Source organism: Psammomys obesus, unplaced genomic scaffold (genome assembly GCF_907164565.1).
Source record: "Psammomys obesus unplaced genomic scaffold, mPsaObe1.curated_primary_1811, whole genome shotgun sequence".
Taxonomy (NCBI): domain Eukaryota; kingdom Metazoa; phylum Chordata; class Mammalia; order Rodentia; family Muridae; genus Psammomys; species Psammomys obesus.
In genome coordinates this window covers 42,420,365-42,446,982 of record NW_026593286.1, presented here as the reverse complement: position 1 = coordinate 42,446,982, position 26,618 = coordinate 42,420,365, and positions in this window count along the sequence as shown.

The window sequence follows — 26,618 nt, the reverse complement described above, 5'->3', positions numbered from 1 at the left end:
CAGGATTTAGCTTGGTCCCATTCTTCTTTCTCGCCCGTTTTGCCTTTCAGGTAAGGGTCCTTCTCGAGTCCCACCCAATAACTAGTTCCGCAGGCGGGACAGTCTGAATAACCTGTAAAATGGGAGAGACTGTTTTAAAAATAAAAAAGGAAAAGGGAGAAATAAGGAAAAAGATTCAGCTGGGGTATGGTAGTGCAGACTTTTAATCCCAGCACTCAGGAGGTAAACGCAAGCGGCTCTCTACACATTCATATCCACTCTGATTTACCTAGGCCTACCAAGGTACATGGTAAGAACTTGACAAAAAAAAGAAAGAAAGAAAGAAAGAAAGAAAGAAAGAAAGAAAGAAAGAAAGAAAGAAAGAAAGAAAGAAAGAAAGAAAGAAAGTAAATGAAAAAGAAAAAAACAAAAACATGGAGACTGCAGTGGAGCATCAAGAAGACTTGAATGTTGGCCAGAAGGCCAGTGTCTGCCTGCTTCCTCTTAGTGATGGGGGCTCTTGGAAAAGAGGAAGACAGCTGTTTACCAAATTAGACAGTGTGACCTCTTCTAATGGAAACAATCTGGAAGGCAGAAAACTATTGAGAGGCATCTTTTCAAAGTCACGAGCAGAGATAAACATCATGGGAAAGATGAGGAAGATCAGCCTCAGATGATCAGGGCACTCTTGTCCTACTAAGCAAAAACAGTGAGAAAGCTGAGCAGGCAGGCATGTGGAGCCTGGAAATGCTGAGTCACTGTTAAGAGCGAGCCCTCTGACCCTGAGTAAAGGATAAGGCAATCCAGCTTCTGGTGTGTCTCCCCTACCGCTATGAAGTCTTGCCCAGGCAGACTCATTTTTAGGATTTGTCTCTGACCTTATTTCTACCAGAGCTTTAGAGTAAATCTTTCAGAACTTGAGGAAACCTGAGACAAATAATTATCTCTGTGGTTTAAAACAAACAAACAAACAGTCGCACAACACATGAGTGTGGTTGCCAGAAGTTAATGGAAGTTTGTTCTTTCCACTCAGTGAGGTGTCTCTCCTCATCACTGTCTCCTTTTATATGGCAACCATAGCCTACTGCTGCTTGTCTGGACCTGGCTATCAGCTCAAGCCCTTCATTCTTTTCTTTTTGTTCACCCAACATATATTCATTGGGATCTTCTTATATACCAGACATTATTCAAAGCCTGGAGATACGATATAAGCAACAATAAAGCACATTGTCCTTATGAGGTTTGTAAACCAGTGGCATAACCAGCCTATCAGAAAAGATAATATTCCAAAAGGACTCTTGTATCTTCCATAAGAGAGATAGGTCCGAAGTTCTCTTTTTTTGTTCGGTCTTCGTGTGGTTTAGGTATCAATGTGAATGTAGTTTTATAGAATGAGTTTGGTAATGTTCCTTCTGTTTCTATTTTGTGGAATTGTTTGAAGAGAATTGGAGTTAACTCTTCTTTGAAGGTCTTGTAGAATTCTGCACTGAAACCATCTGGCCCTGGGCTTTTTTTTGGAAGGGAGACTTTTGATGACTGCATCTATTTCCATGGGAGATATAGGACTATTCAATCTGTTTACTTGATCTTGATTTAATTTTGGTAAATAGAATCTATCAAGAAAATTGCCATTTCATTTAGATTTTCAAATTTTGTGGCATATAGGCTTTTGTGGCATATAAGACCTAATGATTGTTTGGATTTCCTCAGTGTTTGTTGTTATGTCCCCCTTTTGTCTCTGATTTTGCTGATTTGGATAGTTTTTCTCTGCCTTTTAGTTAGTTAGACTAAGGGTTTGTCTATCTTGTTGATTTTCTCAAAAAACTAGCTCTTGGTCTCATTGATTCTTTGAATTGTTTTCTTTGTTTCTAATTCATTGATTTCCACTCTGAGTTTGAGTATTTCCAGCTGTCTACTCCTCTTGGGTATGTCTGCTTCTTTTTTTTTTTCCTAGGGCTTTTAGGTGATATCTATTATTAAAACAATGGACCCCAAAGAAGGGTGAAATTCTCCAGGAATCTCATGCTGAGAGAATCTCATGCAGAGGGAATCTTGTCTCTAGAAAGAGATTTTGAAAAGTTCTGTCAACTTGTCAAAACATCTCACAGGATCAGACTGAGTCCAAACAATGATGGGCCAGTGGTGGGCAGGACCACAGCTTGCCTGAGACTGCTGAGATGAACATAATTTTGTTCTCTATTCAAAGTTTAATCTCACTTTAGGGTCTTCCAAAGTCAAAGTCGGACCTTGGGGAGTCCCTGGATGCCTTTTCTCTCTTCCTTCTGTGGCTACTTTTAATAATTTCTTTAAAGCTATGCATTATTAATTCTTTACTGTTAAGCTCTTTTATTAAAGATTATGAGTGGCCAAATGTAGCCTGTGGTACAACCTATGATCCCCACATTTGTTGACAGTGGGGAGACAGGCATTCAGTAATCAATCATACCTGTGAAGTTATCAGTCTACACAGGGGTAAGGAGTTAGCCCCAGATTGATCATGCTCAACTGTAAGTCCATCTTCTTCATCCTTTGTCCTTCCATTGGTTGTAGAAAAAGATCTCTACTGAAAGACTCAGGCTCTCTCCTGTTATTATATTATATTTGTATTTTTTTATATCATATATTTGTATATTATATTATATTTATATGCCCCTGTTAATATCAGTTAAAAACCCTGGCCTCATAAATTCTCATCTCTGTGAAGTCGAGTTCCCACCCCCACCTCCAACTCCTCCAACCCTCTGGCTACCTCTTTTCAGGTGCTGAACCCATCATTAAGAAACCTAATACCTTCACATGTCCATGAACATTCTTTTTGTCTTTGAACTCCATGAAATGGCTATTTCTTTCATAAGAATTCTACTCTGTTTCTCCCTCATTTCCACAAATGGTGGCAGTCTACCTTCCCAGTTATAGTGGCAAAAAAATGGTCTTTCTTGCTCATCTACAATTTTTTTCTTTGTTTCTAACCTCAACTCACCCAACACACACCACTGTCCTCTCTTTCCCTTTATCTCTTCCCTTGTCCTCTCTCAGCTTTGAATCCCATTTCATCAGATTTTACTATTTATCACCTTTTATATAAGAGTGATATGCTTTTCCTTATTTTTTCTTTGAACTTTTCCCAATACCTTTGCCCTACTCATCATACCTGTCACTTTTGGCTAATGACCTAATTCTCCTTTTCAGCAGAAAATGGGAGCAGTCAGAAAAAAAGCAAAAATGAGCTCCCACGACTACCTGTATCTATTTCTGAACCACACACCATTTTTATCATTATCAGAACAATATTTATGATTATAACAAAAGCTGCTGACGTTTTGCTCAAAGGTCTTTCTTCTGCAACTATCCAGCTTCTTTCCTGCAGCATTTACTTAGGGTTTCTTTTCCAGTAGCTTGCCAAAATATTACGTAGTTTCACATCCAAAACCTTCTTAACCACACTTTCTCCTCTAGCTGCTTCTTTATTTCTCCATCTTCTGTGCACTGTGCTATTTATGCTTTGCCTTGATTCTGTTCTACTCCTGGATTCACACCATAATTTCATGTTAAAAAAAAGTTCTTTTCATGCTAACCAGTGAGCTCACATTAGAAAAGTCAGTGGTCAAATAAATCTTTATGTCATTTTACCTATTACCCATATTTGGTTTGATGAGACTTGGTCACCATATCGAATATGGAAAAGTCAGTGGTCAATTAAATCTTTATGTCGTTTTACCTATTACCCATATTTGGTATGATAAGACTTGGTCACTCCACAAAACTTGTAACATTTCCCTAATTGTCTTCCAGGACATCATACTTAGTTTTTCCTCTAACTTCACTAGACTCTCTTTTTGTCCTCTTTTACTGATTTTTTTCTCAACTTTCTTTAAATGCATGAGTTCCTCTCAGCCAGCTCCTTTTCCTAATTCATACTATCTAGGGAATCTAAACTCTTTTAATATTTTGGCTTTAAATGTACCAAAGACTCCCAAATTTAGATCTCTAATTCAGATGTAGGATGAACAATTCATCCATTTATTTGTTCATCATGCCAGGGGAACTTTTTGGTCAAAGGCAAATGAGCAAAGCCTACTGTAAATTCTCTTTACCTTACTCTTACTACTTTCTCAAATTTCAGATTCATAAACTAAACTATTTATTCTCTGACTCTGCTTGTATCTGATCAGCATATCCAGACTCAACCCTGAGAGACTATCCTCCCAAATACACTTTTCACACACTTGCTCTGATTAGTTAGTGGAGACTCCCTCTTCCAATTACTCTCACTATAAACCTTGATGTTTAATCCTTGGTGTTTTTCCTTCTCTTGAACCATATACCCAGTCTTTTCAAGGGATTCCTTGAAAAGTGCAGAATCCCATCTCTTCTATACATAGCTTCGATCAAGCCACCATCATATTGTACTTACATCAATGTATACTCTCAATTAATTTCTGCCTCCACCCTACTACATTCACACATAGTTCATTGCCCCTCACACACAATAATTTCAATTCCTTAACAGTTAGAGTACTCTTATTGTTTAAATTGTACAATTCTGCACCTTCTTACTGAAAACCAAGTTCTTACACTGATCTTCGGGTCACATATGACATGTCTCTCTTTCCGTTCTCTTCTCCTGTGCTTTCCTTCCTACTTAGTGCATGCCAACCATGTTCACCTTGCAGTTACTCTTTATACAAGGAAAAGCCAGTGTGGTGGCACATGCCTATAATCCCAGCACTTGGGAGGTAGAGGCAGGAGGATCATGGGATCAAGATCATTCTCAGCTACGGAATGATCAGGAATAACACCAACAGGTTCAGTGGTGGGGAAGGTCAGAGTTCAGTGAGTAGAAGAGCCAATGCATTGGGCTCTGTAGAGGGAAGGACAGACTCCTAAGAAGAAGGCTGGAAATAGGTGCCGGGACACAGCTTTGATACACATGTGAGAAGGGAGCGATGGTGTAGGTGGAAGTGTATGGCATCCAATGGAATTTATGTTTTAAGGGACTCCAGATGGTGTATCAAGAGGGTCAGAGAGGGCCAAGGCAGAAATATTGGAACTAGGAGGTTTCAGCTACATTACAGGTAAGAAATGAAAGTTTCATTAGCTAACAAAATAGTGATGGGAATAAAAAGAGTAATAAACTCTGAAATTCTGAAAGTTAAGGGAAATGATGGGAGACAGGTGAAAAGAAGGTTTCAAAAATGACTCCCAAGTTTACTAACATGACAGATGGCAGAAAGAGTCTCTGAAAGGGAAACAAGCTTAGAGGGGGTGACTTAAACATTTAGCCTTAGGCTTGCTAAACCTGGGGAAGCTTTGAGAGATCTGAGATGATGAGTTGATATTTTAGACACTCAGAAGTGCAGCTCTGAATTGATGTCTGAGCTGGAAAACTGTGTTCAGGGGGGAGCTGGCACAGGGGCTCACGCCTTTAATCCCAGCACTCAGGAGGCAGAGGCAGAGGCAGGCAGATCTCTGTGAGTTTGGGGCAAGCCTCATCTACAAAGAGAGTTCTAGGACAGCCAAGGCTATTACATAGAGAAACCCTATCTTGAAAAACCAATATCTATGTTGGTTCAGGGGTGACTGTAAAGAAGATAATGAAACCCTGAAGAAAATGAGATGGCAAAGTTTTGCATGAATTCTTGCTAAGCCATATTGTAATTCTTCTGTAATTTCATAGTTAACTTAAACAAAAGTACACAATTACAATTTAATTCTTAGAGTCACGTGATTATGTCAAATATTTTTACATTTTTGTTGTTATTTACTTTCCTTCTCCTTTTTTCTTCCTTGTCTCTTCTGGGTCAAAATGATCCACTTAGCATCAATAACTCTGACCATCATATTAGGAACAATACAGAACCCACCAAGAGAGAGTGTACATCATAGCATTCTTAAGCCCTTTAAAGTGGCATTGATAAAGGCTAGTCTACAGCAAAAGGTAAAGCCATCAGACTTTAGTTTTCAGCAGTCCACTTGCCTCCTAATTATGTATGTCAGGAAACTTGAGAAACAAGACAAATGCACATTTCAACCTAATGTCCTATCACACTTCTGTTATTTATCATAATTCTATTATGAGAGTCAATGGACTCTGGTGCACATCGAAAGCCTGAAGAAACTGGGTGCAGTGTCAGCGAAGGAATGCAACAGCAGTAGTGCTTTCAACAGTGGGGGCGATAAGCTTGCCAGTAAGAATGGAAACAAAAAGAAAAGAAATAATAAAGTTTGCTTCTTTCAATTTCTTTTATCGGGGCTGCTTGTGGGAAAGAATCACCAACATTATCATGACTTGGTCATGAAAAATCCCTCAAAGCTGGGAATTATCTACCTCAAAACCCAGCTCTACCACTCTTGAGCACATACCCTAAAGAGTTATATCCGATTACAGAGACACTTGCTATTCCATATTTATTGCTGCTCTATTCATGATAGCCAGAAACAGCCGAGACGACTGTCAGCATATGAATGGATAATAAAAATGTGGTGCATTCATATGATAAATATATACATTCAATAAAATATTATTCAGCTGTTTAAAAAAAAACATCAAAAATATCATGAAATGTGCAGGTAAATTGATGGAGCTAGAAAAATTTACCCTGAGTAAAGTAATCCAGGCCCTAAAAGACAAATATGTTTTCTCGTATATGTGGATGTTATTTTTTTAAGCTTCAATAATATAATCTGCATAAACACAGAGATTATTTTGGGACTTGGGGGAGAATCTCAGAGAAATGGAAAATAGAATATATATTTATGCAGAGATGGGAGAAACTGGAGTGGGAGGGTTAAAGGGAAAGGTGGATGGAAAAGGAGGGTAAGAAAAAGAACAGAGGAAGGGTTAACTCATGCTAAGGGCCATATGAAGGTCATACAAAAATGACTACTGTATAAATTTTTAAATTTACAACTCCTGGGCATATACCCAAAAGATGCCCCAACATACAACAAGAACTGTAATGGAAGTCTTGGTTTGTTTAAAAACTTAGTTATGTTATGTAAATGTTTTTGTTTTAATCCCAAGTATGGGAATTTTAGCTTGGATTTTAGTTTGTCCACAGCTGATAAGTGCCTTCTCCTGGACATGATCTTTGCCAGCTGGTAACGGCCTGCCTTGTGCAGCACAGAGAAGGACGTGGTCTAGGACTCTGAGGGATATAAATATGAGAGCCCAGAAACAGTGGCACGTGGCATGTGGCAGTTTAGAGAGACACAGGAGAGATGCTTTGGGACACAACTTTAGAGGAGACTGTTGCTGTATCTGCTATTGACGAAGATGGTATAGTCCCAAAAGAGCCCAGTTGACCCTAATCAGCCAGGAGAAGTAAATGGCTTTGCTCCCCAGTAACCTTTTTTCTACCTAGGGTTGGGGGGTTGGTAGGGAGAGGCTTTAAGGAACCCCAAATAAAAAAGCCATTAAAAACAAGTGCTACAAAGAACATTTGCTCAACTATGTCTGTAGCAGCTTTATTCATTATAGCCAGAATCTGGAAACAACCTAGATGTCCCTCAACTGCAGACTGGATAGAGAAATTGTGGTTCATTTATACAACCTCATGATGGTTCCATTGTATGACTGGGCAATCACTGCAGATGAAAAGAATCGTTAGATTTACTGAGAATAGTAAGCTTCCTGGGATAGTGGCAAAGATCACACCCCAGATGGTCTGTCTCCCAAAGTGTACTCTAGCCAAAGAGTTGTTTTCTCTGAGAAATTAAGTGGATTTGGACCATGAGACAGTTTTAAACAGCTTGTGTAGAAATATTCACCCAAAGCATGAGCTAAGCCACTTGGTCCTTACTGTGGCTGGAAGATTTTTATGTGCAGCACCTGGGGCTGGCACTAGGGACATGCAGTTTCCAGACATCAGTGTGCACAGCCTTCATTACCTTTCAGAACAGAAATGTATTGTCTCTTGGTTCTAGAGGGTGAAGCCCAACCCGAAGCATCAGCACATAAGCAAGTAAGCATCTAAGACTTTCTCTTAGATGGTCATGCTTTGCTGGAGGCCGGCAGCATTCTTTGTCAGGGTCTGTATCATTCTCTTCTCTGCCTTCCTCTTCATTTGTCAGCCTTCCATCTCTGTGTCTAACTTTCCAATTTTATTTTTATAAAGTCACCAGTAGTACTGCATTAGAAGCTCACCCTGGTCCAGGATGACCTCGTATTAACGGAGTATATCTGCAACAATACCATTTCTAAATACTATTTTTAAAATAATAATATAGTAAAGTTGGTCTCATCTAAATGGAGTCGGAACTCATCTCGACATATTAACTAGTGTGGTGTAATTCAATTCATATGGAATTTGACCCATTAAATGAATCTACATAAAACCAGAATATGCAGGTTACCCTGTTTACCTCTCCACCGAATACACAGTCTCTCAGTTTGCCCAGTTCCAGCCAGCGTTGCGGGGTCTTCTCCTTTGCCTGTTTTCCTCCCTCCCCAAAGGTATTTGACAAAAGTAAATTCTTGTCCATTCTTTAAGAATAAAGACTTATTTAATCCTACACTTTCAGTGCAGTCATTTTCTGAAAAGCCAATAGGACCTGTAATTGGCTTTTTATTTGTTTCCCTTTTCTTCTACTTAACTGAAGCCGTAGGAGATTAAAGCTTACACCGCGTGTTCAGGAAATGGCTGTCTGCCTGCCTTTCCTGGTAAAACTGGCTGTGGCGTTATTGGCATTCCTGTCTTGTCTGCTCGGCTAGAAGCTTCTAGAATGTTAGGGTTCCATTGTACTCACCTTTAGTCATCCTTCCAAAGGTTTATTATCTAGGAAGGACAAGGAAAATTAATCACACTAGAAAGCTATTGGAAATTCAATTCAGCACACCAAGAAATTGTGCTGTACACAAACTAGCTAAAACACAAGCAGATGGTTAAAGTTATTTGTCCATCTTAATTTGTACTTTATTAAATTTACATTAATCACTACATTGCATAAATTTATCTTTGAAACATTAAAACATCTTTTAGAAATACCGTATGGGTGGGACTTTGAACATAAAGGATAGAAACTCCATGTAACTATGAGCTCTGTAAAGAGAAAGGAAAGAAATTTTTTTAACACAGATTAGATTTTAATGAAAGGATTAGAGCTAACATCACACACCAATTATATGAGTAGTATTTCATCAAAGATGTTCAGAACAAATTTTTTTTCTTTTTTTCCAGGATATTTTTTCTTTTTTAATTTTTTTTATTTTTATTAATTACAGTTTATTCACTTTATAGCCCCTCTGTACCTCCCTCCCTCTTCCCCTCCCAATCCTACCCTCCCTCTTCCCCACCTGTGTCCCTCTCCCAGTACACTGAAAAGGGAGGTCTGTTAGTATTTTGGAACAAAACGTGCTTCTGGGTTACCTAGCAACATATGATGTTATGTGTGTCCCAGGCCAAGTGGCCACACCTGGAAGGCGTGGTTACCTTGCCCCTTAAAGGGACAAATCGTGGTCTCTCTCTTACTCTTTTCTCTTGCTCTCGCCCTCTTGCCCTCTCTCTCTCTCTGTCTCTCTATCTCTATCTCTCTGTCTCTCTCTCTGCGCCCCCTCCCCCTTTCTCTCTCCCCATCATGTCCTGCTCCCTCCTTCCCTCCACATCCACCTAATAAATCTCTTTCATAGAAGATCGGTTGCCAGCCTCATCTTTAATTAATAGATCTAACAAGGTCTCTTCCCCTTCCCTCTGACCCTCGTCTATCAGGTCTCATCAGGAGGGGCTGAATTGTCTTCTTCTGTGGCCAGGTAAGGCTGCTCCCCCCTCAGAGGAAGGTGATCAAAGAACAGGCCAATCAGTTCATGTCAGAGACAGTCCCTGTCCCCATTACTACGGAGGCCACTTGGATACTGAACTGTCATAAGCTACCCCTGTGCAGGGGTTCCAGGCCATGTCCATGAGTGGTCCTTGGCTGGAGTATCAGTTTCAGAAAAGACCCCTGTGCCGGGACTTTTAGGATCTGACGCCGTCCTTGTGGAGCTGAAAGGAAAGAAATTATCCCAACTCTTAATCAAACATGTTTTCACAGATAATGTAGCTGTTTCTATGGCTTTTTAAAACAATATTTCCTACCTGGAGCATTCATTGCCCCCTTCTCCCTCCATGGTACGCTGAGCTTACCTAACAACAATGGGAAACTGTGTCCCCTAAACATAATACATTTCTTCTCCCTGGGTGGATGTACAGTCAACAATAATGTTGCAGTTTCAAAGACTACATAGTAACTAGACACTGACAGTTTAGAGTATCTGCTTTAGCTTGGGATGCTTTATTTTTACAATGTACATTTGCTTATTTTGTGTGTGAAGACATATGTTTGCCATGGTACATATGTGGAGGTCAGAGCACAATTTTCAAAAACAGTTCTTTCCTTCTACCATGTGCTTCTGGCTACTGAACACAGGTCTTTGGGCTTGGGGATAAATGTCTTTATCTGCTAAGGCATCTCACCCATGCAGATCTCGACAGTTTACAATGTATTCAAGCTGCATAATCAGGTCAATGTTCTTTTCAGAAAATGTCTGTTATACTTGGGTAGCTATTTTGTGGAGCCAACTGACTAAAAGCCCAACCAGAGAAAAGAACCAGTCTCTGTCTGCAACATGACACAGACCCTAACGGTAATGGCTGTTTTTAGTGGGGAACTGACAAGCCAGTTCCAGATGTTTAGGTTTGCTCAGTGGTTCAGAAGCAGAGCCCTGTGGCAGATATCTTGGGGCTCAAGCACCAATTCCATCCCTATTAAGCGAGAAGATACCTAGGCCCAAGCACCAATGTCACTCCCACTAAGTGAGCAGTACCTAGGCTCAGACACCAACTCCATCCCTACCAGTAAGGATGCTGCTCACTGAGGGTATTGACAGTAGTAGTATTTTCTTCCTCAGAAGCTTTGTGTGACAATCAAATAAGGCTCCAAAGACTCCCCACTCCAAAGTTACTGTTCGGGGTTTTGACAGCTGCCAGGTACACCACTGAATTCAGCCAACTCACTACAACTATGCAGGCCCCTTTGTTGCACAGAGGTATTTAAGGTATTTACGACTTAAGACCAGCTTTACTGAGATATACTTTACATACTATACATTTCACCCACTTAATAGTGGTCTTACCATAGTTCCAGAGCTGTAACCATGGGACTCTAACTTCAGAGCATTGTTTTTCCTTGTTTATAGTAAATTGTGGGTATTTTTGTAATTGTATTTACTTTATTTTGTTTTTAGGACAAAGTCTTACTAAGCTAGAACTTACAGAGAGGTCCATCTGTCTCTTCTTCCTGATTGCTGGGATTCTAAGTGTGTGTCACCACACCATGCCTGGCCAAATTAACCATTTTTTATTGTTGTATTCTTATGGCTTAGAATTCTCCTCATTCTAGTTTTTGAATAGTGACCCAGTTATTATATTTTTCAACAGCTAAGCTGGCAACTTTGCTCTGAAAACAGAATGATTCTGTGTACCCAATATACATAATGTTTTAGGGAGGTTGAGCAAGGATTGGCTAGCACTGCATACTGCTCATTGGGCAAGAAATAGTCATAAATAGTGATCAGGGCTCACTTCAAAGATTTACGATATAAAGATGAAAGTGCTGAGAACTATGTTCTATGATCAAGGGCAGTTTATTGATGTTCATTTTATGACTGGCTAAGTACAGACTAAGTACAGCCTGCCAAGCCTCTCATGGTTTGGCATCTGAGAGCAAGGGTTCAGTTTAGTGGTAGCTGGAACAAGAGTGTGAGCACCTGGGCAGGAAACGAAACTCCAGGCCACAATCCTGGAGTTGAAGTGGGCTAGGTTGGAAATAAGATCAAATGGCAAATGAAGAAAACTGGAATTATTTAAGAAACTTGCTGAGGTCTAGATTACTTCAGGACACACACAAACACATGTCTGTCTGTACCATACTTCTAGAAACTGAAAGCATATTAGACCTTTTGTTTTTCTTAAGTCAAGTAGATTCATAGCAAAATAAATATCCATGTTATGAACAACTTCCACAAGTTTCTTTGGATTCATTTAGGCAACAGCTGCATGAATATTTCTTACATTGGCTGCCTGCCCCAGTCTATTTCTTCACAAGAAAGACCACAGGATTTTTTTTTCCACTCCTTCTATCTCATGTGGATTGATTGAAAAAAAATGTTATTTCTAAAATTCAGTGTTCCAACCATAGCTATGACTCCTGGAAGCTAAAAAGACACTGTTGAACTATTTTTCCCTCTGATATAGTCCCGTTTATTCTCTAAGATCTAATTCAGAATCTGAGTGTTCTTTTCACAATCACTGGGTAACCATTACCAAAAGACAGACAGCGACGAGCTGTGAAATGACTCTGCAGTGGAGGCAGGCCACTTGGTACAGGAGACTGAGGACTTGGATTCAATCCCTGAAGCCTCTAGACAGTGAAAGAGAAAATTCACCTCACCAAGTTGCCCTCTGGCTTCCACATGTGCACAGTGGCATTTCTCTCTTCACCAGTAGTAATATTTTTAAAAACCAAAAAGAGGTACGTCAGCAAAAAAACATGTAAATGTTGATACTTGTTTGCATTGCTTTGGGAACTGTAAAATGGTGTGGTTACAGTAGAAAACAACAGGACGCTTGGCATTAGCACTTCGGGATGTGTACACTAGCACGCTGAGAATCAGTTCCAGCCTCACCTCACCCCCACACTTATAGCAGGTGGAGGCAGTCCAAGCGTTCATTGGTTGAGGACTTGGTCAACAAAACAGGGTACGAATATCCAACGTAGCACTATTCAGCCTTAAAAGGAAGAAACATTCTGATAGATAGAAACACAGATGAACCTGGGAAGACAGGCCAAATGAAAGAAGCAGGTTATAGAAAAGACAAACACTATACAGTTCTACCCCTCCAACTACCAATAATGCCACACTCAGTGAGATAGAAATGATAATGACCATTACCGGGATCTTAGTGTTGGGAAATTGAGCTCTTAGTACTTAACAGATAAAGACAGAGTGGTATCTGGGAAGGTAAGAATGTTTTGGAGAATGGATGGTCATGATTGCACCATAATGTGAATGTACTTCATGTCCCTGTGCTGTCATGCAAACCTAAACCTTTACTAAATAAAACAGAGAAAGATTGAATAAGTGAAACATACTATTTTGTGGTACTTAATGGAAAGGAACATTAAAGAGTCATGAAAAGTCAGGTTTTTCCACTGAGGTCATGTATTAGTTACTTTCTATTGCTCTGACGGGACACCGTGACTAAGGAAACTTCTGAAAGAAACTGCTTTATTGGGCTTACAGTTCCAGAGGGTTAGAGGGCATGATGGTGGAGCAAAGGCATGGAGACAGGCGTGTGGAGCCGTAGCTGAAAGCTGACATCATGATCCACAAGCAAAAGGCAGATCTGGAGAGCTCACAATGGTGTGGAGTCTTTTGAAACCTCAAAGCCCACCCACAGTGACATACTTCCTTCAGCAAGGCCACACCTCTTCACACTCCCGAACAGCCACCAACTGAGCACTCAAATGCCCTAGATTTACAGAGAACATCCCTTTCAAAACACCATCTGTAAGGTCAGCCAGATAAAAATATCAACGAGCTTTCTAGAAATTTACAAGATGACAAATGAAAGAAACATACAAAAAATAAATATAATATAAAAAAATAAGGAATACCCTGAAAAATAAAAGAGCTTGTTTGCATATGTTATAAACTAGAATTTGTTCTGAACGACACTTTTAGATCCTGTTAAATACAAGAGGGTAAAGCCAAGAAGTTGTTTGTATGTGAAATGAGTTTTCAATAAGTGACTGTTCAGCAAGATGTCATCATGTGTTGTGTATTATTTTAAGCTCTTTGTGTACATTAGCATGTAAGTCTTGAACAACACCTTCAGGAAGTAGTTTCCATTACCCTCATTTTGTATATGGGAAATCAGGTTTGTCCAGTTGTTAAGCAATGGAGCCAGAACCTGGACCAGGAAGTTTGACTCCGAGATCTTGTCTTTTGATCATTCTACAGTATTTTAAGCCATCAAAAATGCAAACACAGACAACTAATGGAAGCCACATTTCATTTTATATGTCATAGCTTAACTGTAAATAGTTTAAATAGCCTGAATAAAACTACAAAATCACCAGGGGAAAATATGTAGTTTAAACTTTCTTTATTCTTTAACAATTTCATACATGTTACAATGTATTCTGGTCGCCACCCAACACTCTCACCACACCCACTGAGCCTTTGGGACTTAAAAATAATCTCAATGTGACAAGCCCTCTTTACAGACCACAGAAATCTCAAAATCACAGTTTAAAAATCTTACAGAAGCCAGGCATGGTAGTGGCTGGCTTCTTTAAACACAACTTTAAGTTTAAAGGATTTCCAGAAGCTGGAATGGTAGTGGATAGCTGTAATTACATCTCAGAGAAGCAGGCAGAAGGATTGTGATTTCCAGATCAACCTGGCCTACCTAGCTGGATCATGTCTCAACACAACCAACAAAGAAGACTGATAGGCCTGACTTATAAGCATGTTTAAAGTATAATTAGAGACAAATAAGCAAAGAGGTGATACCATTACCATAGTGAAAACAACAGGCAGATGTTAACATAACAAGGTCTTCTTACCGATCAACCAGACGACAGTAAATTAGCCTATGAAAAAAATGCATAAGCATTTTATAAAAGTGAGAAAAACAGTTGGAGTGGTTGTGCACGTCTTTAATTCCAGCTCTTGGGAGGCAGAGGCAGGCAGAGCTCTGGTGAGTTCCAAGCCAGCCTTTTTGACATAGGAAATTCCAGGCCAGTCAGAGCTGCATAGTGAGAGAGAGAGAAAAAGAACATAAAAGATGCTTAAGCTTACTATTTACTGAAGAAGTTTCCTTTTGAATGAGAATGTAACTCATTGGCAGAGATATAACTGATTGACTGTAGCTGAGTGCTAACATGCTTGAGACCTTAGATTTGATGCAAGCAATACAAAATGAAAAATAATGATAACGAATACTTTTTAAATGAAATGCTCTCTCTTTTTTAAATGAAAAGACATAGAAATATACATGGCATAGTTTCTCTGAAGAGCCACTTGGCCCTTCAGAATTTCAAGCATAACTTAGGAACTCTTTTAAAGACTTATTTCTGGAGACTGCTGCCTAAATACCCAAAGTATCATGTGCATAAAAATGTGATCAGAATACTATTTAAAATAGCAATGTAAGTTAAAAACAGTACCTTTATTCTTTGATAAAGAACTAACTAAATTTATCTAAAAGATGCTCCAACATACAAAAAAGACATTCGCTCTACTATGTTCATAGCAGGTTTATTCATAATAGCCAGAATCTGGAAAGAACCTAGATGTCCCTCAGCTGAAGAATGGATAGAGAAATTGTGGTACATTTACACAATGCAGTACTACTCAGCAATTAAAAACATGGAAATCATGAAATTTGTGGGCAAATGGATGGAAAAGATCATCCTGTATGAGGTAACCCAGAAGCAGAAAGACACACATAGTATATACTCACTTATAAGTGAATATTAGACATAGAATGCAGGATAAATCTATAAATCTAAAATCTATATATTTTGAGACTAAACTCTATAGTCCTAAAGAAGCTAAACAACAAGGAAGACCCTAGGGAAGAGGCTTAATCCTCATTCAGAAGAGCAAACAGGATAGACATCGGAAATAGGAGAAGACAGGGAACAGGACAGAAGCCTTCCATAGGGGTCCTCTGAAAGACTCTACCTATTGAGTATCAAAGCAGATGCTGAGCCTCATAGCCAAACTTTGTGCAGAGTGCAAGGAATCTTATGGAAGAAGGGGGAGATAGAAAGATCTAGAGGCAACAGGAGCTCCATAAGGAGACCAACAGAGCCAAAAAATCTGGGCTCAGGGGTCCTGCAGAGACTGATGAATCAACCAAAGACCATGCCTGGAGAAGACCTAGACCCCCTGCTCAGATGTAGCCCATGGGCAGCTCAGCCTCCAAGTAGGATCCCTAGTAAGGGTAGCTGGGGCTGTGTCTGACATGGACTCAGTGACCAGTTCTTTGATCACCTCCCCCTGGCAAGGTGGCCTAACTAGGACACAGAGAAAGAAGATCCAGACAGTCTTAATGAGACTTGATAGGCTAGGGTCGATAGTAGGGGAGGAGGATCTCCCATATCAGTGGACTAAGGGAGGGACATGGCAGGGAGAAAAGGGGAGGGTGGGATTGGGAAGAGGTGAGGGAGGGGGCCAGGATACAAAGTGAATAAATTGTAATAAATAATAATAATAAAGAAAAAAATTTAAAGAAGTAACCAAGTTAATCAACAAACTATATGGCCATGAAACTTGTGACATGATTTTAAAGTCATTGATATTGAATGACATCGGTTTAATGAAATATAATGAAGATACTGAATGGCAGATAGAGTAGGGCCACAGATGCCTAAAATTGCATAAGAAACATGTGCATGCCTATAATGGCATTTACAAATGTCAGCTGCATTTATCACTATATGAATAAATTTTCAATGAGTTTTACTCTAATTTCTATTTTCATGTACAATTTGAATGTTTAAATGAGCCAACAAAAACCATTAACCAGTGAAACAGAACAGACGTAGGGGGTAGTGTGAGACCTATTGTCAGTTGTCAACTTGACTGTATCTGAAATAAAGTGTGATCCAGAAATGGAGGGCACACCTGGGATCTGGATCTTGAGCTGGAGGACCCAGCCCTTCCCTGCAGAGACAGATGTAGAACTCTCAGCTGCTTCTCCAGCACCATGTCTGCCTGCACAGTGCCATGTTTCCCATCATGATGATAACGGACTAAATCTCTGAAACTAAAAGCCGGCCCCAATTAACTTTATATACTATTCAGCAATTAAAAGCAAGGAAATCATGAAACGTGCAGGTAAATGGTGGGACCTAGAAAAGATCATCCTTAGTGAGGTATCCCAGAAGCAGAAAGACACACAGGGTATACACTCACTCATAAGTGGATATTAGACATATAATATAGGATAAACATACTGAAATCTGTACACGTAAAGAAGCTAATCACATAAAGAAGGAGGACTCTGGCTAAGATGCTCAATCCTCATTCAGAAAGGCAAAGAGAATGGACATCAGAAGAGGGGAAAACAGGGAACAGGACAGGAGCCTACCACAGAGGGCCTCTGAAAGACTCTACCCTGCAGAGTATCAAAGCTTTGTAGCCAAACTTTGGGCAGAGTGCAGGGAATCTTATGAAAGAAGGGGGAGATAGAGAGACCTGGAGGGGACAGGAGCTCTACAAGGAGAGCAACAGAACCAAAAAAATCTGGACACAGCGGTCTTTTCTGAGACTGATACTTCCACCAAGGACAATGCATGGAGATAACCTAGAACCCCTGCACAGATGTAGCCCATGGCAGCTCAGTGTCCAAGTGGGTTCCATAGTAAGGGGAACAGGGACTGTCTCTGACATAAATTGATTGGCCTGCTCTTTATCACCTCCCCCTCGAGGGGGGGGGGCGGTGCAGCCTTACCAGGCCACAGAGGAAGACAATGCAGCTACTCCTGATGAGACCTGATAGGCTAGGATCAGGTGGAAGAAGAGGACCTCCCCTATCAGTGGACTGGGGGAAGAACATGGGTGGAGAAGAGGGAGAGAGAGTGGGATTGGGAGGGGGAGAGGAGGGGAGCTATAGATGGGATACAAAGGGAATAAACTGTAATTAATAAAAATAAAAATAAAATATAATTTTTTAAATGGGGGGAAAAAAGAGTTGCCATGGTCATGATGTCTCTTTATAACAATAAAACCCTAAGACAGATGGAATGTCATGACTTTATAAGACTAAGATGTGGCTCCCCCCCACCACCAATGATTTTAATGGAATGAATTGTGGATAAATGAGAAGACATGGATTTTCACAAATTCATCTTCAAGCAAGATGTAGGGTCTCAGTAAATCAACATTTGTCAGAACCCTTCTTGGAGGTGTGTGAGCCTGAATTTGACAATGTCTGTTATGTTCTAAAAACTGGGAGCATATCTACTTTCTAGAACTCTTTCACAGATGCAAACTAGAAATAATAATTTGCCCATGAATAGCAACTGCTGGTGCTGAGGAGTGTGTGAATCGTGTGCATGATCAAGGCTCTGCCTTAGGCATGTTGTAATCTCAGCTTGGAGTTCTCCAGTGAACCTGTATTTCTGTTTTGAAAGATACTGCTGTGCACTGCGCTCAGCTCAGAACATTTCACAAGATCTCTTTATCAGTCCATTAACTTCAGCATGTGATGTTTGCCTTTTGCCAGAACAGACTGTCTTCTGGGGTCAGTGCTTTTGAACTATATATGAGCAGTGAGTAGAAATGGTCTCTAATTAGTAGCTATTAGGTATTAACAAGAAATGCAAAATACATGAAAAGAACAATAGATGTCAGGTTTCAAAAAAAAAAAAGAAAGAAAAGAAAAGAAAAGAAAAGAAACATCTAACAGAAATTATTTAAAAACTGAAAGATCTACATTCTGTGTCTAAACTATAAATATAGTGTTAAGCCTTTGGGAACACACTAGTTTTGTGAGGCTCGTGTTTCTATAGCTACTTTAAAAAATTCAGGAGAATAGCTTGATATCAAAGAAAAGGCCTTTCCTCTCCTTTCCTTTCCTCTCCTCTCCTGTCCTCTCCTCTCTTTTCCTCTCCAATCCTTGCCTTTCCTTTTATTTTTCTCTTAAAGCAGCCAGTGTCTTACTGTAATTCTGTGCCGTTTCCATTTTTAGGTCTTCCAGGAGTTACCTCATCTTTAGTTTGTTTGGATGGTGTGATTTTCACATGCTCCTCCAGCCAAGGAAAGCATCAGCCTTGAATTATCATGTGAAAGTTGGGAGTCCCATCCTCATAGTGTCAACATTGACAAGTCAGTTTATGTCTGATTATTTGTTTAATAATCTCTCCAAAGAAAGGGGATCCTTCCTCCACTGCTGGTGGGAATGTAAACTTGTACAACCACTCTGGAAAGCAATCTGGAGCTTTCTCAGACAAATGGGAATAGCGCTTCCTCAAGATCCAGCTATACCACTCCTAGGCATATATCCAAAAGATTCTCAAGTACACAATAAGGACATTTGCTCAACCATGTTTGTAGCAGCCTTATTTGTAATGGCCAGAAGTTGGAAACAGCCCAGATGCCCCTCAGTGGAGGAATGGATGCACAAATTGTGGAATATTACTCAGCAATAGAAAACAAGGAAATCATGAAATTTGCAGGTAAATAGTGGGATCTGGAAAAGATCATCCTGAGTGAGCTATCCCAGAAGCAGAAAGATGCACACGGTATATACTCACTCATATAGACATATAATATAGGATAAACCTACTAAAATATGTACACCTAAAGAAACTAATGAAGAGGGAGGACTCTTGCTAAAATGCTCAATTCCTATCCAGAAAGGCAAAGAGGCTGGACATCAGAAGAAGCAGAAAAGAGAGAACAAGTCAGGAGCTTGACAGAGAGGATCTCTGAAAAGTTCTGCCCTGCAGACTATCAATTCAGATGCTGAGACTTATGGGCAACCTTTGGACAGAGTGCAGGGAATCTTAGGAAAGAAGTGGAAAAGAGTAAGATCTGGAGAGGACAGGAACTCCACAAGGAGAGCAACAGAACCAAAAATTCTGAGCACAGGGGTCTTTCCTGAGACTGATACTCCAACCAAGGACTATGCGTGGAGATAACCTAAGACCCCTGCACAGATGTAGCCTATGGCAGTTCAATATCCAAGTAGGTTCCATTGTAATAGGAACAGGGACTGTCTCTGACATGGACTGATTGGCCTGCTCTTTAATTACCTCCCCCTGAGGGGGAAGCAGCATTACCAGGCCACAGAAGAAGACAATGCAGCCACTCCTGATGAGACCTAATTGACTAGGATCAGAAGGAAGGAAAAGAAGACCTCCCTTATCAGTGGACTTGGGGAGGGGCAAGCATGCAGAGGGTGGAGGAAGGGAGGGATTGGGACGGGAGGAGGAAGGAAACTACAGGGGGGATACAAAGTGAATAAAGTATAATTAATAAAGAAAAAATGTAAAAAAAACCATAATCTCTCTAAAATTAAGCTTACAAATGTTTCCAGTGTGTTACTGAACATGGCTCACCATTTTGAACTGAACGTACATAAAATAATTTATGTACTTTCTATTTTGAACTTATATTACATAAAACCATGCTTGAAACTGTGTCATTATTAAGCATTTATTTTTTTTTAAAAAAAATCAAAAGCTCAAAAGTTTTGATAAATGTAAAACATTGGAAAAGTGGAGAAGACACTACTACGGAAAGGAGAAAAAAAGATGGCTAGAACTGAGAGAATAAAAAATAAGCACTAGATACAATAAGCTACAAGTTACAGTCGGAGCACATGGTAAAACAGTATAATCTAATTTGTAACCATTTAAGGCCCAGTTGTATTACATTCTAGGTAACCTGCATGCAATTCTATGATCTCATGATCTTCTTCCCCTTAAGAAAATATGTGTGTGATATTTTACTTCTTTTAGAAATAACACTTCAGTTAATTCTTTGAGAATTTCAACGTATGTCCATCATGTTAGCCCCCATTCTCCTCCCCTAACTCATCCAAAATGCACCCCGCTCACCTCCCTACCCACCCAACTTCGTGTTCTCTCTTTTTACTAAACCATCAACACTAATTTGTGTTGCCCAACTGCTCTTGGATGTGGGGCCTGCCCTCATGTCTAGTTGACCTACTACGAATCATCATTAAAGAAAATGGATCTCCCTCTCCCAGCAGCTATCAAATGCCAACAGACCCCCAGCTAGGAGTGGGACTTCATACTCACATCTCTCTGAGCAAATACATTTTTCACCTTCCCAAAAGAAAGCAAAAGTAATTATTTACATATATTTAACACATCACCATAACAGCTTTTGAAGAAGCCTGGATAGATAGTCTTCTAACTGTATGGTTCTAAACAGACAACACAAGTTGTCTTAGTCATTGATCCATTGATCTAATGAGATCAATGCATTAAGAATGAGCTTGTTACTATACACACAGGGAATAAAGAGGTAAACAGCAGGCTCTGCTAAGGCGGTCGCTACTTATGTCTGCTTCTCAACAGTGCTAACATTACCCCTACTTCTTTTACTTACCCCTGCTTGATGTAGAGACCTAAGGCAAATCTTCTTTCGATGGCTCACGACTGCAGATAAGTAACTCGCCTCTATCCCTTTCCGACCTCTTCTCCCAGGGTGGTTCACTATACATTTGCAATTGATTACTATTCATAGTCTCAAGTGATGAGCCTAAATACCCTTCACTGTTTCATAAATATATACAGTATCTGTTTTCTCTTGATAAGCTGAGACTGTAAGAACCATGCAGGGTAGAGCATACCTATGACACTAGCAATTTGGACACAAAGGCAGGCGCATTTTGACTAAGAGGACAGCCTGGACCATGTGGCAAGTGCTACCCAGTCTGGACTACATAGCAAGACTGCGTCTCAAAGCAAATCTAGAGGAACCTTACTGCATCCTTCAGCTGAAGCTTTCAGGCTTTATTTAATTTATTTGTATTTATACTATTTCTTGAACATTCCGTCCTCATTTTAGAAAGTCTTCAGTTTATTCATCTTATTAAAATCCTGGGGCTTTTACATAAAGGTTTTTGCTTAATTTATAAATAAAATTTATTATTTGATCTCTGCATATAGTAACTACCGCTTTAAAAACCAGAGATTGTATTTTCCTCCATGAATTCTTCTTTGATCTATTGCTTTCCTTATGCATCTGCCACTACTATCGTGTCCTTTACTTTTCTCAGATTTCTGACCATCCTTGATTATTTGTTCATACTCATGACAGAGAGAAAAGGAGAGAGAGATCCAAGCACCTCATGTAAATTCCTTCTGCTGCTGAGAGAGTTATCTTTTCTTAACTGACATCCCTTGAGACATGGGACTGTGTGTGAGCAGGCCATGGTTGTCAACAGATGGGCTTTGAGGCACAAAAGTAATCGGAGCTTCACTCCAACTCTCAAAACTGGTCCTTCTCTAGAGGGCCTCAGGGTGAGTTCCTGTCATTTCTTTAGTTATCTATTCACATATGTCACCTTGCTTGCGACATTGCACACTCTGCTGGGTCGGTAAGATCAGCTATTTTGGATAATGTAACACTTCTGCCTTTTCCCCTCACTGAGCTGCAATCCAAGCCACTGCAGAAAATGTGGCTTTTGCATGTGCTAGGTTTATAAGCCATAGCCTCTTTATCTGCTTTCAAGTATGGAACAGTATATGAGAACAAAGCAGAGAACAATAGATTGTGTTGGAACAAAGAATATTCTCAGTTCTACCTTAAGAATTTAAAAAACATTTAAAGAATCTACTGGAGTAAAAGCGCTGATCCCCTGTGAGACAGATGTCAACAACCACACACAGGTATGAGGAAAGCCTCAGCATCGCGGAGTGCTACATGAGCACAAACCCTGACGTTTGTAAAAGGCAAGACAGCCCCAGACAGGGAAAAACCAGTTCTCTGGAAGCACAGCTAAAAACCCTCGCATCCAGCTAGTTGACAGAATTCTTCCTATTGCACTTGTAACACGCAGTTGACATTAATAGGTCCCTCAAGAACACAAGGGATTTTCTGGCATTTTTCATCAGAAAAGCTTCTGCACGGCTTTGAGTGGCTACGAGAAAAGTAGACAGAAATGTTTTGAGATTCTGTTCTGCTTTTTGCAGGCTATGTACTTGTATAGCATGTATTCTCCATCTTTCCCATCTGTACACTATAGAACATATAGTTTTCACTGAGTTGTGGGGATTAAATATACACAAATGATATTTAAATATTAACTTTTTGCTGTAATATCTCAAATACTTTTTACCTAAACACCTATAATTAAATTAAAAATTGCATCCATTTGACAAATAAATAATGCTAAATAAAGTTTAAATCTATCATGGCACAACTATTTTTTCTAGAATATATGAAAAACTCTAATATCCCTGTAAGTCTGACCTAAATGATATATGCCCTCGATTATTTGGGAATTAGTTCTACAGAACTTCATATGTTGAATTGTATTTCTTATCTACTTTGTTGGGTTTCTTTATGCCTCTTCCTCCTTTCTCCAGCCCAGTTCCTTCCAACACCCCAACACCAGGTAGGAGAGAAAGTAGGATAGTGGGAAGAGGATGTGGAGTTCTCTTGGACTACTTTCGGCTGTTTAGGGTTGTTGGATTCCTTGGAGCAAGTCCAATCTTCGTTTCAGGATATCTCCAACTTCTTCTCCTCAAACCACAACAGCAGCAACCAGGAGCAGCAGGGGAAGGAGCAGCAGCCTTCCTCCTCCTGGAACACCCTAGCCTCTCTCTGGACTCTGGCATTTATTCCCTCTCCAGAGTCCTCCAAATTAAACTGTCTGCAGCTGGCAAAGATCACACGCCTCTCAGAGCCTGCATAAGGCAAATAGTCTGCTACTGGGAACAATCTAAAGCAGCCCTGTACCCCACACCTGGGATTAAACAAAAAACATGTTTACATAACATAACTGAGTTTTTAAAGAAACCAAAACTCCCACTACATTTATGTATATATAAAGTAAGGACAGCAACAGCCTAAGATAATTTTGAAGATAGTTATTTTAAGAATTTGGCAGTGCACTTTTCTTCCAGTAAAACACAATAAGAAAAATGTTTAAATAAAAAAAAATCTATCCTAACTCCCTCAAGGCCAAGGACAAAAGAATTTTCCTGTGCTTTGATATTCCTTTTGTCCATTCCTTAGATAAAATACATGTTCCTTGTAGACTTGGTAAATGTGAGCAAGTCTAAATACAAGGGGAAAAGTTGTGTATCTTTTGGAGTGTCAGGCAGGTGAGCAGGCCAGACCCGTTAGGTGAAATTCGAACCTGCTGTCACAGATTCAAACATCTCCCTTTTATTCCTGAGCTACCGTCTCAAACAACAAAAGTCTTCTAGCTGCAAAGGTTATTCTGAGGGAGGATCCACAGGAAGAAAGAAGGCATTCTGGGAAAAAAGTGTAATGCTTAGCTGAAGTTAAAGCGAATTCGAAGTAAGAACGATTTAAGGAAAAAGGTAAAACTCAAGGGTTTTTTGTTTGTTTGTTTTTACTTTGTTTTTACTTTTGTTTTGTTTGGGTTTTTTTTTTTTCTTAGTCAGTTTTTGGTCTTAGCTACAATCTTAGACTAAATTTACTTCCTTTTAAAAGTTTTATTTATTTTTATTCATGTGTGCCACGTGTGTGCAGGTGTTGTCAGAAGCCCAAAGACTGACTGGGGCTGTGCCACCTGTGTGAGTGCTGGGAAGGGAGCTAGAGTGCTCTGCAAGAAGAGCAGGTGTTCCTAAGTGCTGAATTACTTCTATAGTGCCTACACTTATTTCTTAGGCATGGAAAAATGTACTGGGTAATTTGTATACTAGTGTTATAGATCTTTAAAATGCTTCATGAATATAGCAACAGTCAATGTGAACATGACTTTCTCATTTCTTAGAATTTTGGAAATACCTTCAGATCAAGCAGTAGAAATAAAATCTTGGCAAACAAAGTATGGTGATACAAGAAAAAGTATCTCTTTGGAGGACTTTGCAGCCAGTCCTGAAGATACCTGATAAAACAGGATCAGATGAAAGGGGAGGAGGTCCCCCCTATCAGTGCACTTGGAAAGGGGCAGGGAAGAGATGAGGGAGGGAGGGTGAGATTGGGAGGGAATGAGGGAGTGGGATACAGCTGGGATACAGAGTTAATAAAATGTAACTAATAATAAAAATTTAAAAAAGAAATAAAGTATCTCTTTAACTTTACTGAAAAGAAATTTTATGAGAATAAACAAAATATTTACAATGGTTACTTCCAGTGACTCTGAGAATGGGAGGAAAATTGAGCATTTTCACTCAAATTCTGCATAATTTTATTTTTTCCAAGAGGGTTATGTTTTCATTACAGTTCAGGCAAGCTTGAAAAGTCATTTTTAAAACATTTTTTAACCCAACAGCACATAGAACAAAGACATGAAATGCCCATGATAGGTGATATATAGTTTTTTTTATTATAAATGCTCTCTAATAAATATATTTAATACTTTAAATTTTTCATCACAAATGTTTGCCCAGTTTTTCCTGGTTCTCCCAATGTTGTAATTTTTGTGTAAATTTCTTTTCATAATCACTTGCTTTATGAAAATGCCATCCTCTTATTCACAAATCATCTCCTTAGAGAACACTAATTTAAAAAAGGCAGCCTATGCATTTTGTTTGGTTGATGGGTGTTTTGGTTTTGGGTTTTCTGTGTATGTATGTGTGTGTGTGTGTGTGTGTTTTCAGACTGATTGTCAATATTTAAGAGTTCCAGATTCTGCCAACACAAATCTTCCCCACAGGACCAGTAGGTCACGTACACTTGCCTGAGCCCTGAGCCCTGAGCCCTGAGCACACCTCATTCCCTACCAACAGGCACTGGGTGTGGGGCCCCAGAATTCCTTGTGCACTGTTTTTTTCCTTGTACTGTGCTAGCAAGTAACCTTTTCCCTGCACAAAGTGTAAAGCACGTTGAATATCAAGCTTGTTAAGTTTGTTCCTGGGGCACGGAGGAGAGGTAGGAGAAAGTGGGACAATGGAGGTTGGAATATTTCTTTGAGAATTAAGTGAAATAAGCTGATCCAGAAAAACAAAAATTGCATTTCCCCCTAGAGGGACAAAAAAAGGGAAGACATGTAAGTAGATTGGGGACCATGAGAAGATGATGGGGTCAGAGGAAGGGAAGGGGAGGAAAAAGAAGGCTGTAGAGATATACATATGCCTGAAAATCTCACAACAAACCCCATTGTATTATGCAAGTAAAGTACATTAATAAAAAGAGAAAAGTGAAGGCATCTTCACTGTGCTTAATATACAGCAAAAAGGAGCCTGTGTTGGAAGATCAGCTTAGACAGAGGATGAAAACAGAACGTGAGAAAAGCATATGGTAATGAATGTGTTTTCAAGTGGGAACACAGTGAGGAATTCTTTTTAAAATGTAATTCCATGCAAAAAATAGAATATTTTCATGCTTCCAAATCCCTGTGCTATATCGTCGCACTGACCCAGAAAGATTTTGAGTTTATCTCACTTTTCAGAAACACAGCCGGAGACAGGGTTCTTTGTCTCCCTAGCCTTCTACCCTTGACATAATTCTAAACCCTTAGGCAGTAAACAGCCATGATTCCCTCATTTTGCTCTCTTCCTGAGCAGTGCAGTAGCCTGCAAAGATAAGGGCAGCTGCTGTAAAATTTCCATTAGCTCGCCACTCCACTGTCCTTCCTTTTCCATGGGCCTCTCCTGTGGGTCTGGCATTTGGCACAGTGCCCACATCAAGTGCCTGGATCTTTTCCTGCTCAGATGGTTCTATTCATCACACAAGGTCACAGACCTTCAGTTATGGCTGCAAACACTCAAGAGCAGATATCTAACCCCGGCTTGACCTCTGTGGGAGGGAGCAGAGGGCCTGTGCAAGATTGCAGCCAAGCCTAACATAGTTGGCATCTATGCAACTTTGTTGTCTGTGCAAACTCCAGATCTCTAGCTATAGGCTGGTGCCAGAAGCTCTCAGTTTTAGGGGAAAAGGGATCTTTATCCACTGGGTCTGCTAAATGTGCATT